We start from the raw sequence: 14,611 nt of genomic DNA, 5'->3' as shown, positions 1-14,611 counted from the left end.
GTGGTAAGAAGCTGCTTGTCATCACTCTTTCTCAGCACTAAGCCTGCCCTAACTGTCAAATCATCATCATCTAAAGCACTCATGACACAGGCTAAAAGGGAGATGGATCATGCGGCTACAGAAGCGTGACCGCGCCGACACCCTCGTCTTCCCCCACATTTCCCAACTCCCTACGCCAGCTGACATGGAACCAATCACCCCGTCACTCTTCCGGGTCACCGGCTTGACAGGGTCGCATCATAACCAACACTGCTGCCGTGTCGCGTCGCGCAGTCAGCAAACGGATACCAGCTGGTGGCAAGGCAGGGGGCTTAAGTGTGTGTTTGTGTGTGTGAGTGTCTGTATTTAGTCACTGGAAGTTAGTAAACGCAACAGATCCAACATAAAGCACATGACCTCTCCATTTGGGGGGCGTTTGACCTCTCACACACACACACACGCACGCACAAAAACGAAAAACGAGTGCCGTCACCTTCCTTTTCCTCTTCTCTAATCAAATAAAAATCGGATAATTACACGACAATAACAAACCCGTCCCCAGAACTATGATAGAGAGTCCCGGCGTTTCCTTTCCGGCTCCCCGGATTATTACGGCGGACGTTTAAAATGATGGATGCGAGGAGAAACGTGTGTAAAGCGTGAGTTTCCCAGATGTGGCTTTTACAGGCCGAGCGAGACCGAGGTGACTGGCAGCTTTACAGTGATCGTAAAAATCGCTCCACAGAGACACACACTTATATTAGAGAGGCCTCTCACTCTGCTGCGTAGCCCGTAATGTCGCACAGTAGCAGTGGATGTTATCATCTGGTTTATAGGGACAGGGTTTGCTCATACACACACACACACACGCACACACACACACTTGCTCGTGCTTTGTCGCAGTGTCGGCTGGTTTACACGCGTGATTATATTGATGTTTAATCATATTTCATATACGATTTCCATTCATGAAGTGCATAAACAGCACTGAGCTAGCTAGTTCTAATCACAGCCTCTAAGTGTAACACTTTATTAGCTATTAGCTTGCTAGCTACTTATGTTTTGATAATGATACTGAGTCTTTATTGGTCACAGAGAGTATATATCCCAGCATGTTAGGAAGCTGGGGTCAGAGCGCATGATACAGCGCCCCCTGGAGCAGATAGGGTTAAGGGCCTTTCTCAAGGGCCCAACAGTGGGAGCTCGGCAGCGCTGAGGCTCGAACCCCATCAGTAACAGTAACCCAGAGCCGTATAATTAGCCACCATTTTTACGTTATTATATTTAATTCCTAGTTTTACACTGTGATAGTAGACAAACTAGCATGGCTAGCACGGTGGCTAGTTATTTAGCTATACATTAGTGTGTATGTCTACGTACGATGGCTGCGTGTTGCGGAATAAATCTCCGTGTGAGCAGGATCTCTATCTTCTTCCTCTGGATGACAGGATGTGAGTTCCTCCCGTAGATATCGACCATGACATAGTGGCGAGAGATGACGCCTGCGCCATGCGTGTGTAATTCAGTCCGCAGCCTAACACTGTTCTTTCAGCATCCCACGTCCCGGCGGCGATAAATCCGCATGACAGTCAGCGCTACGCTCCTGTAACCAGCGACACGGCCTGATTTTCTGGCCCTGACAAGCCCGTCTATTGAGTATGATAACACTTACTTTGTCTTCATCCGGAGAGGGAGTATAATATCAATCCGTTTGATGATCCAGCAAAGCGAGCCGAGCACTTCTGTATCAATCTTCATACGGCCGCTGCCCGTTGTCTAAGAAAAAGGCCCGGGAATGGGATTGTTCAATCACGGCTCGCTGGCCCTCTCACTCACTCAAACGGTTTGAGCTCTATCTCTCTCTCTCTTTCTATCTCGCTCTCTTTCTCTTTCTCTCTCTCGCTGTCTCTTCCTATCATTCTTTTTCCTTCAGATCTCTCAGTACGCAAGAGGATACATACATAAAAGCCCATGTGGAAAAAGACACACACACACACACACACTGTTATTAGTATGGAATAAAAGACTTCAGAGCATGCCGTTATAGAGAAATAATCCACAACGGTGTAATGTGAATGCGATATGACTGAAAGAAAGCTACAGTTACCACCCCATAGAGATAGACACACCAGCGTAGGGTAGGCTAGGGTATAAATAAACCAACTAATCAGGAGCTAATACAGAACAGGTGCACACAGTGTGATGACAAACCAATGACAGGACGGACGGGGGCAGGGATTGAGACTAGGACCGAAACAAAGGACAAAGACCGAGACCAAGCATATATGGTGGACGCTCCATATCTAAGACTAATAATAATAAACAGATTAAATGAACGTGTTGTTATTTAACAAAGACGAATGGTACGAGTTATGAGTACGTAGATGTTTAATATAGTTAATTGATATTTACGGAAGGAGTCTCCAGCGTCAGCGCTTTAGAATAGACGTTTTGCATTCCGCGGTGTCTTGCGAAAGCTGCATTTAAAAAGTTTTTATGTCTAATTAAAATGAAGGAACGTTTATAGCTGCTATAACCTAAGTGATAACCGGGACTAACTTGTTCCACAACGTTAAATGTAAACAGATCAAAACTCGCCGTCTCATTATAGTAATCAACAATAAGTCCTCTTCGCCTTCATCACACTACTCTGTCACTGATTAATTTCCTGGAGCAGAACGCCACCCAGTGTTTACATCGTGTATATATAGTCCATCCATCCATCTTCTATACCACTTTATCCTTTTCAGGGTCAACCTGAGTATATCCCAGGGAGCATCTGGCACAAGGCGGGGTACACCCTGGACAGGGTGAAATCCATCGCAGGGCACACTCCATCGAAATCCATCGCAGGGCACACTCACATACACATTCACACACCCATTCATTGGAGTGTCCCTTTGGACACGCCAATCAGCTACCATGCATGTCTTTGGACTGGGGGAGGAAACCGGAGTACCCGGAGGAAACCCCCGCAGCACGGGGAGAGCAAACTCCGCACACACAGGGCCACGGTGGGAATCGAACCCCCGACCCTGGAGGCGTGAGGCGAACGTGCTAACCCTTGTCTATATAGTCATATTATCCAAAAGCTATCTTTACATCTGTATGTTCATTAAATTCGAAACATTTCGAGAACTAACATAGTTTCGCTGCAAATACTTCATAGCCTGTATTATAAAACTCATCTCAAATCCACGGCGGCAGATTCCCAGGCGCCGATATCCGGCCGAGGCTGGAGATGAGGCCGGCTGTCTCTGTGAAATACGGCTCAATCAACAGGCGCTCAGCAATCAACTTTAACTTGTCAGATTTGATCTATCCGATCATCGCTGTAGGATGTTTGCCATTGTCTAATGTTCTGTGAGATGGGCCTTTCATATTCTTTATTGTCCCCCCCACCCCCCACCCCCCACCCCCAACTGCTCTCTTCGTCCTCCATCAAAACCAGGAGATGTTTGGTGAAAGTAAAAAGCATGGCGAGGGGAATGAGGGGATAAAAACGCCGATGAAATTTAACCCTTTTCGGACGTCATCATTGCAGGGCTGCGGGCTAGGAGAGCTCCCATTGCTGAGCTGGTAATTGGTTCCTCTAAATCTGCTGAGTGCAGAGAAAATCGAGTAACCCCTTTTTCATCAGAGCTAAGAAAATAAAAAAGAAGAAAAGGCATAATAGAGTGACCATCTCACAGGCTCTGTGGTTGTCCTGCCGCTCATGATGGATGCAAGTAACATCCCGCCACCTCATCGCCTCATCGCTAAGCGTTGCCTAGTGCGAATGGCTGAACTTTTATTTCACGTTACACTCTAACTCGTCAGAATACGTATACAGAAGAAGACACGTAAGTGAACACCGTTTTGCGTATTTCAACGTCGGAGTTTTATCGAATCATCACGAAATACGCCAGACGATTCTTTTGGGTTGTTTTATTTTTTCCAACGACATAATAAACATAGTAGTCCGGAATGATTGACGGTTGCGTCATTCTGAACTCTTCGATATTAACTGTCACCCTCAAAAGCCCGCCTCTTTTCCCTTCAAAATGCAACCAAACAAGGTTACAATTGTACATAATCGCCAAATATTTCATCAGTATACTACGATACGTTGCCTGAGTATGATGAACAAACTAAAAAAACAAACGATGCTTGTCAGTTATTGATAGCTATAACAGTATTTTAACATCCTCTAGACTAGCTAGTCACTGTTATGGTTTGATGGTTAGCATAACAGGTAGTTAACATTAGCAAACAGACTACTTGCATTCATATGAATATTCCAAATGTTCGATTTAGGATAGGAATGCAGAAATTGTAGCTTGCTAACTAATTAGCGAATTAGTAGTTTGTAGGAAATGCTCGGGATTCTAGACAAATCTAATCTCTAGCTACAGTATGTATGTGGTCGGAATAATTGTAGCTAACTTTTATGTCATATTTTCAGTGCGAAAGTATTGAAACCTCGCATTCAGCCATTTTGTCAGCGTTAGCACTGTTAGCATGTTCGCATTCGTGCCAGAGCGGACTCTGTGCGTTCATTCAAACGGCTGAAGTTTGTCTTCTAAGCGCCAGCGCAGTAAAAAATGATAAATGATTACAGGCATCAGTAAAAATTTCCAACTTCTGACCTGGAAACGAGAAGTTTTTTTTCAAGCGGCGCTTAAAAAAGAAAACAAAACAAAAAAAAAAAAAACAATGCCGACTAGCAATGACTGTTGACTCGCTAACAGCGCAAATGTCTGAGAAACACTCTGACCAATTTGTCCTCATCGCTCACTGAATATAAACAGCTGATCTACAGGGGGAATTTTATATTCGGTGGTTTCATTACACAGCTCTCTCGCTTTTTTCCGGGTGGACTCGGCGGGTGGTAGTGGTGGTGCTGGTGGTGCGTTTGGCTTTGAAGCTATCTGATTTAGCTCTGTGGTATTGCCTCATTTTTCATATCCATTGTCGCCTTGTCAGGGTGTCATAGCTGCTCCACGGAGCCGTTAGATCAGTCCGAACGGATAAATCATCCTGTATCTGACACACTCATTTAATTTGCGTGGCTCCGCTGCTTATTAATTGAAAAATCCCCACGCCCGTTTGCCGCGCGAGCGCATTCCGACTCGTTTTATTTTATTTTTATTAACATGGATATTCCGTATGATTTCCCTCAGTAGCGCATCGACTAGCTCGCTAGCCACTTTGTCATTTATCATCATATGCCATATTTGTCAATCGGCTCACTTTCCCTTTTGAGCTCACCCTTTAAAAAAAAACAAAAAAAAAGTCCTCAGGAAAACCGCTTTGCATATAAAGCAAGGCGCGGGGAATTTGTGGGTATTTCGATAAAGGTTCGCGCCAGGGCCCCAACGTTATTGTTTTCCATCTGTGAAATAGAGTAACAGGTACTTAATGTACCAAAAACAATTTGTCTGGCCGTTATTTTCCCATTGAAGGCGTGCACGGCTGGCTGCGGCCTTCCTTTATCTCAGTGAGCCTAATACATTCTCGCACTGCGCTCCGGTGCCTTCATTTTACAGCCGAGGAGCTCAGCGGCCCCACGCTGCGCTCGAAATGGGACCCCAGTCACCGGGGCCCCGCCGAGTGGCCGTAGGTAAGTGTGCAGAACAAATGCTGAAAAGACTTTAAAAAAGTTTCTCGAGCCAACACTGATTTGTGTGTGTAGGGGCATGTTTTTATATCTGCGCTAGGACCCCAAAAGGATAGGAATAGCTGACGGTTTTGACCTTATGGGGACATTTGTCTGGTCCCCATGAGACTGATTTTGTTTATTTATTTGTTTATTTTAATCTAGAGTGAGAGTTAGACAAAATGTTTCCCTTTTTCTTACCGAGGTTATGTTTAGGGCTAACGTAGATAATTATCGGCAGTATTAATTAAGAATTCGGTGGGTCCTCATAAAGATAATCTGACGTGTTTGTGTGTGTGGAAATGTCTTCTTTTTCTTCCATCCTTAACACACGACAATGTGGATGATAGTAATAATGATGATATGTGTTTGTCTGCACACACAATCTAAACCTCTGTAAATGCTTTGTGTGTGCGTGTGTGTGTGTGTGTGTGTGTGTGTGTGTGTGTGTGTGTGTGTGTGAATAGTGGTCAGTAGGGGGTTATAGATTGGGGGAGGGTGGTGAAGCCAGTACTGGGTGATTTCCTTTCCTGTTGGCCTCCGAAAAATCCAATTTGAGCCCCTCCCTCTTGGGAAGCGTGACTACGATCAAAACAGACCCAGTGACGGTCGTCAAAAGCAGGAGGAAAGTGTGTAAAGTGCATTTTTCAGCACAGGGCCGTGAGACGTAAAGGGCACTGACGGGTCCTGGCTGTCGGGCCGATCGGGTTATTTCAACACAGAGAGAAATATCAGTTACTTCCTTCTGCGAGCTCCGTCACGGCTTCCACAGACGTGTAGGTTTTCATTATTTTATTTTTTTTAAATTCTAGCTTCACACTTCACAGTATAATACATATACTATATATAGTTCATGTTTATATCATATATGGTGCTGCCATAGGGAGGCTGTCAGAGTCCGGTGTCTAAAGACTGTGGATTTAAAACCTTTTCTATCGACTCTTACTTCATCAGAATATCAAAATACTGCATCCATGTTTTCTTCCCGGAATGCTTTCTAGACTTTTTCATAATTTCCAGATTTTTCAGATATCCGTGTCGCCGAGCGCTCGTGTTGCACTGAATGTATTCATGATGTCGCACTCCCCAGTAGAGGTTAATGACTCATTAACACTCGTAGAGTTAAGAATTTCCCTTTTTTTCTTAAGTATTTCGTGTTCCTATCTAGCCTACTGGGTTTAAATGTTAGAATTGCATTGTGGCGGCTGTATGCGGTGTTTAACTCTCAAAAAAGCTTCAGTTGTGCTGTCCGTTTCATCTCTGTAACAGTGTTATTGTGGAGAGGTGTGAATTGTTTGCCCAGCAGGGGGCTCACACCCCTCCCCACTCATTTCCCATCACCCTACTCACTAGCAGCTAAACAGTGTAGAGACATGATACTCTACACACAGAAACCCGACGGTGGCCTGATTAATCTTTAAATAATTACCTGTCGATACTGATTAAAAATGTCCGATAAGTTCGAACGCCAGAGAAAGGAATAAACACTTGGTGTTGGCGGTGTGCCGTTATAGGAAATTAATGAATGACGGGCTGGTGTGATGAGACAGGGTTACTGTTACCACCCGGAAATGTTTTCACCTTGTCGTGTTACGGAGAAACCGGAAAGCGCAAACTGCCCTGTCGGAAATAGTTACAGCTTAATTTCCGATTCGAGACTCCTTCCAGGAACGCTAGCAGCGCTACACAACACTTTGGTGTCGGTGTGTTGGTGTATTTGTGTGCTGGTTGTCCGAAAGGCTCATTTTTAAAACCAACACGCTTTCACTTCACTCGTTCATACTGTATACCTGTATCAGCGTGCTAACGCTAACGAGAATCCCCCGTGCTAACCCTGACCCGCTGTTGGTGGAGCTCTTCTAATGAAGGAGTCCTTCCTACACAGTGTATTACCTCAACCCGGGATCGCTCTGCTTCAAAGCCAGACAAGGTATCATGCTTATCTGAAGGGCCACTGAGAATTCCCTTTATGGCTCTGGTTTAATTAGGCATACTGAGCGGCGGTTTATGCTTCGTTTATTAAATTAGGGCTGTATAAGAGCGATCATTTAATTCTTGGCTGGAATTAATAGGCAGAGAAGAACACTCGCTCGGATCACCTGCGGCAAATCGGAGGGTCGTGTTAGAGCTCTCGGGAGACGGGGTCGGCAGCTCTGTTGAATTTTGGACGGATATCGTACGAAACAGACGAACGCGAACCATGTCCGTGTCTTTATTTCTTAAGAATTTGCAAATGATTGCAGATTATTTGAAAATCCATGTTTTTTTTTGTTTTTTTTTTAAATGTTTTTTCCTAAAGAAAACACCGTTTAGCGTAACACCATTACAATAGCAACAGTTGTTTATTTTGTAATAAATACCTAATGCTAGTTCAGCATCTTAGTTTAACTTCAACCGAAATGTGTAAAGATCCAGTTACGAAGGTCCGTATCATTTTCGGACGGCTACCGTGCCTGAAGGGTGACAACAATTAGCATGAATAAGATCTTAGCGTAAATAAGCTAGGCTACCACTTTTGACTAGCGCAGCAGACTCTGAACAGATTACATACACGGGTTGTAAACTTAAACAAATAAAAACACACTCTCTTTATTTTTTTTATCCATTCATCTTTTTTTTCTGTTTTCATTGTCAATTTTTTTGTTCTCTTCTTTTCCTTGCTCGGTGGTCCAACAGTTAACAAGCCCAGGAATCTAACTTTTCCCGTCTGATTGCTTTATCCTTGCTAAGGTTTTTATACCGTACACAGACAACAAGGGATAAGACAGGTGGTCAGTCTAAAAACCCTGCCATCTTCTCCTCTGTCTCCGTGGAGATTTGATCTCTGTAGACGGGAGTTTCTGAGATCGGCAAGGTCTCGCCACTCTATTTTGCCCTCCTGTTAACTCGCTCCTGAATGGGTGATTTAGTTTGGAATGGAGCTCCCTTCGCCCATCATGTCAAGTCATTTATGGCATCTGTGTCCTTCCTCAGTGAAGTGGAGTGGTTTGTTAGCAGCTGTGTTTTCCACCGCGCCGGCCTGAAAGCCCCATCAACCCCCCGCCGTGGAGCCACAGCAGCACCAGGACACACACACACACACACACACACACACACACTCGCACACACAGAGCCCACCGGCCCTGGCTCTTAATCTCAAAATCTCTATCTCAACCTCACGCCTCACACATGCACTCGCAGATGTACATATTCAATAACGCCAGCTTTCTCCAAACACCAAATGCCGTGCTTAACTGCTACACGAAGACTGATTTCATCCCTGAAAATGTAATTAGCCGTGTTGAAGACACACCATGCGTAAGAAGAACCATCTCATGCTGAATCGATCATTTTCCTGTACAGTTTTGAACACTGGTGCTGCTAGCTAGTTTAACCAAACAGTCCAGGTGTCCAGCTAAACTTACTGGATTATCTTTCTTTGTTCCATGCTGTAATGGATAGCTTGGAAAGCCCTCTCTCTCTCTCTCTCTCTCTCTCTCTCTCTCTCTCTCTCTCTCTCTCTCTCTCTCTCTCATTTACTCTGGTCTAATGCAGTTGACTGCAGGGGTGTTCAGAGGGTCATGTGCAGTTCAGGCCGAGGTTAGAGATAAACTCTTCTCCTCCCGCCCTCCGTATTCACTTCTACTTCTCGTTCTTCTTCTCCTCCTCCTTATTTTTCTTCTTCCCCGCTGAGAGCGTAAAAAGCAAAAACAACACTCACGTATCACGTATCGCTTCGAGCCTCCAACCGTTCCATTATGGGTTTCTCGACTAAGAAGCTCACAACTGTCTCGTCTAAGGCCCTTTTTTTGTGAAGACCCTTCTGTTTAAAAAAAAAAAAAAAAAAAAAAAAAGTATAAAAAAAAAATCAAACCAACAGCATTTTGCTAAATATCTCAAAACACCAAAAGTCCCGTGAAGCGCGTAGAAACGTGCATGTTTATTTGATTCACGTATAGCCTATAACTAGCATAGCTTCTGTGCAGTATGCTAGCCTACTGAACTCACAGTTAGCATAACAGTAGCGTGAAGAGGCTGTAGAAGGACATTAGAGAAGTCGTGAGTATGATATAATAACAATTCTGTACCCTAAGATTAGCTAAGCACGACACCGTGTGTTACGCTAGCCTCTCCTACAGTCAATGAGACCCACTGCAGCTCGTTAGCGAGAAGACGGACGGCGTAAACGTGTCCGTAAACGTACACGCTGCCGTTCAGAATCTCCGAATGATTTCTGTTAGATGTTCTTCAGGGTGTGCGGAAAGAAAAACGGTCCACACGAAACGCAAAAATGTGTCAGCTTTTCCTTAGAATCTTCCATTTGGACACGACGCCAGAGCTTTCCGCGGAGTTTTTGCGACCGGTTGACGTTGAGGTCGCCCTTGTTCATTACGCATATACACGGCACGCGTGTCTTTGTGTGTGAAATCGATTCGTATTTATCGACCTGGACTAGATTTTACACCTGATTTTATACCGTCGTGTCTTCTGTGACGTTTATATTCCGTCCACTTCACACGCCATTCGAACGCGATTACAGGCTGTAATGAATTGCGCGGGCTCGCCGGGGCCTCGGCGCGCGAGTCTAATCGGGTAATTGCGGCTTTCGTAAATGTGATTTATCAGCGTGAGTCGAGAGCCGGTGAAGACGAGCGGCGAGTCGGATCTCGAGCTGTAAAGACGTTGAGCGGAAGACTCCGGGGTGGTGGGGGTGCCAGGGGGGTTTATGAGCCAGTCGTGAGGAACTCTTAATGACAGATGGGACAGGAGGCTCTCACAGCCAGATTAGTGTCATATTATATAAATCAGGCGCACAAACGGACATCGCGGGTCTCTTCGTTTCTCTATCCGCTGCCGTGAAGCCAAACGTATGAGTATGAGCGTGACTCGGTGGTCTCGTATCTCTCCGACTCCACGCTCATTATGTTCGGTGCCATTTTGCCTTGCTTCGATCTGGTTAAAGCTGCGCCGCTAGTGAGGCCCTCGCCGAGCGGTTTACGCTGGAGCATCGATCAGCATTACACGACGCACATCGCCGGGCCTTCCTGCTAGGAAAGTGTGTCCAACCTCCGTGTCTCGCTCTTTGCCGTCAGTGGAAAGTTCCTCGATATCAAAGCCTACCGAGATGACGCGTGACGAAAACAAGATCTGCGCCAATTTGGAGTCCACTACTGTAGATTCAGCTATAAATACACAGCCTCGTCCGTCCAATCTGGAGAGAGAGAGAAGAAATAAAACGACATCAAAATAAAATTCTCGCTCCCGGACATCAGAGCGTCCGAGCAGGTGTTTCCAAGCTTTGTCGGGGGGGGGGGGGGGGGGGGGGGGAAGCGACAGACATCTGCAAAAAAAAAAAAAGTCTCAAGGAACACCAATAGAACTAGCCTTTTTTAATTCTTTAGCCTTTTTTTTTTCTTCTCCTCTCTATCAAGCACAAATGCTGTTCAGCTTCCATAATGGAAAACTATCGCCGGACCTTTTCTTCTGTCGGACCAGGTCAAAAGGTCACAGCTGATGTCACTCTTAAAGTAACCACCAGCAAATAGGTCCTGACATGTGCTCGCTAATAGCAGAATGAGAGCGGACGGCTTTCTGGATCTCCCCGCCGATAAGGCTTGGGCTGGAAATAGAGAACGAGAATACAAACAGAAGACGTGGTCACCGTAAGCTACAGTGCTTTTGTGAGACGCTTACATCTTACGGCTTTAAACGTAAACCCAGCGGATGTCATATAGCACGTTAACGATGACATGCTAAGGTTTTAAACGATGTTATTACAGCGCATGGTCGTGTGATCTCACGCAAGTACGATGAAAATACAAGGTATAAAGACATATAATTGTTCTTCTGAACTTGGAATGGAACGAAGGAGGGGACGATCAAAATCACGTCCCTTAAGTTCGAAAGATATTTGTGTTTAGCGAAACGGCCCGTGTGCGGTTCATGTCTCCGAGGTTGCCAGGTATATGTCGCTAAAGTGACCCACCAAGCTCGTTCACCCTCTCTGCCTCATCTATTTGCTTTAGTGACGCAGATCTGGAGTATTTCTCCGTTGTGTTTTAATGTAACGATTCACCTAGACAGAAATCCCAACATTATTTTAAAAGAAAAATAATCCGATATAACATGAAATAACGTGTAATATGATTATAGAGCGCTTTCGGACCGTTGCGTAAAAGAAATCACACACGCACAGACGAGAAAAAAATGAGTGTAAACAGTATTACGCAACACACAACTAATAATACAATTACTACTATTATTAATAACTAGTACTAATAAAAATACTAATAATTAATAAATACTAATTGTTTTTACAGTAACGATGCAAAAGTGACATCTTATCAATATGGATTATAGTAAAATGTATCGGGTATTTATTCTTCTAAGATTACAATTTAAGAAATATATGATTGTTCCAACTATTTCTAGACATTTTGACCCATTTCAAGCCTGAAACACAGTCGTTTTGTTCTACTGGAAGACAGTTTTGCTCGTTTTAAGCGTTTATTTCTAGAAAGAAATAAAATGATCTGACAAAACTGTAGAATAAAAAAACCTGAAATCAGTAAACAAAATGTCTAAAAGTAGGGTTAATAATCTTATATTCGGTCTTTTATAATCTTATAATTGGAAAATGTTGCTAAATTTGACTATATTGCTATATAAGATCACTTTCTTAGGTGTGTTTTTTTTTTTGCTGTGAAGTAGTTGTTGTATTGTAGTTGTAATGAACAAAATATCACAAAAAAAATATATTGAAATTATATCATAAAAAAATTTAAATTATATCACAAAAAATATATTGAAATTATATCAAAAAAATATATTGAAATTATATCACAAAAATGAAATTATATCACAAAAAAATGAAATTATATCACAAAAAATATTTAAATTATATCACAAAAATACTGAAATTATATCACAAAAAATATATTGAAATTATATCATAAATATATTGAAATTATATCACAAAAACAAATATTGAAATTATATCACAAAAAATATATTGAAATTATATCATAAAAATATTGAAATTATATCACAAAAAAATATTGAAATTATATCACAAAAAATATATTGAAATTATATCACAAAAAATGAAATTATATCATAAAAAATATTTAAATTATATCACAAAAAATACTGAAATTATATCACTAAAAATATATTGAAATTATATCACAAAAACAAATATTGAAATTATATCACAAAAAAATATATTGAAATTATATCATAAAAAATATTGAAATTATATCACAAAAAATATATTGAAATTATATCACAAAAAATATTGAAATTATATCATAAAAAATATTGAAATTATATCACAAAAAAACTGAAATTATATCACAAAAAAAATATTGAAATTATCGTTATAGTATTTGCCATTTATTGAAGCTTTGTAGACTAGTGATCACGACTGACTACTGAAAGTGTGTTAGTTAAATCAAACCCCAATGCACAGGATTTCACCGTTTTTTTTGTTTTTTTTTTTGCGATTGTTGCGGCCAAAAATGTTTGCTTTAGCTGTGGCTTTTTCCAACATGTGCGACCTCTTTTCCACGGTCTTTCACGGTGATGTTTGTTGGTAAATGAGAAGTTTTAGCTGTACTCACGTTCGACGCACGTGAATCGAAGAAGGCTTTGGGTGAATGCGCGTTGTGATGACGTCACATGACGCGTCTCCGCGATAGATTTGTGGAGAATCTTAAAAAATTGCAAGATCCTCTGACTATTTGCTTGATTTGGCGTTTCATTTCTGTGACTGCAAAATGGCGAAGTCCTTTAGGGACTGCATGAAGTCATATTTTCACGTTTAATATGAATCCGCTGAAATAGCTTCCGTGGTTTTGTGTGCCGTTTTCATTTCCCGAATCTGTGAATTTCTGTGTAAAATATTGTGGTCGAAACAAATTGTCGCACAATGACATCGGACCTAATACCGCCCCTTGATGAATATCCATCGATTTGGATTTCAGTATCAACACTTTATACTCATATACCGGTCAAACCTTGATTTTAACAATGGAAACATGTCAGGTTATATAAATTTATGAATTTTATACTGAATAAACAAGCCGAGCATGGGAAAACTCCAACGAGACGACACGAGGAAGAAACCTTGAGAGGAACCACACTCAAAAGTGAACCCATCCTCATCTAAATGACTCCGGATAGTGCCATATATAAACGACTCCCTTCTATAACTGTGTACTACCTGCTCAAAAAGTGCAATTGTAGAACCAGGAAATTCATTACATGTTTTAACATGAAGTCGATTTTCTTGAACTTATCACTTTCGAGCTGGTCGGTGCAGTAAAAGTCATTCCTGTCCTCGTCCTTCTCCTCATCCCTCTCTCTTTTTCCTTTCTTACTACAACGAGCGCCGTGTCCTGATAGAGTCGCGAGCCACAAATGGAGTCAATCAAGGGTGGGCTGAAAAATTCATTTTCTGACAGTGCTGTCAGCTAGATCACCCAGGCCCGATGACAACAAATCTATAGCGGTGTCTGAAAAGGAGCATGGGGAAAAAGACATGACAAAAAAAAAAAAAAAAAAGAGAGAGATGAAAGTGCACAGAGAGAGTATTGGGGGGTGGGGTGGGGGTGTGGAGTGCTTAGTGATCAGGGCCTGCCCTTTCAGTCAGCCATAACCCAATTTCATAGCTGTGATTTCGCAGAGTGACACAGTAATCCGTAAATGACAGAGTAGCTGGAAGATCGGGGCGGCGTGCGGCAAAACGTGTGACTCGCCCAGCGCCGAGGTGGCCGACTCGCGTTCGCTTTAACTTTGGACTTGTATGACACATAATAAACCGATTAGGAAATCGTTTATGGAAGGAGTCTCGAGCGTCAAGTGAACTAGTTGGAACTTGTTTGAACGTTAACTGTAAATACAAACGCATGAACGAATCATCATTCGTTACTAAGTAGAAATTTGTCCGTGACGCGTCATGTAAGAGGAAGACAATATCTCAGGATGTCATTTTACGGGAAAATAACCAACTGT

This window comes from Ictalurus punctatus, chromosome 20, assembly GCF_001660625.3.
Source record: "Ictalurus punctatus breed USDA103 chromosome 20, Coco_2.0, whole genome shotgun sequence".
Classification (NCBI taxonomy): domain Eukaryota; kingdom Metazoa; phylum Chordata; class Actinopteri; order Siluriformes; family Ictaluridae; genus Ictalurus; species Ictalurus punctatus.
This window is presented reverse-complemented; position numbering follows the sequence as displayed.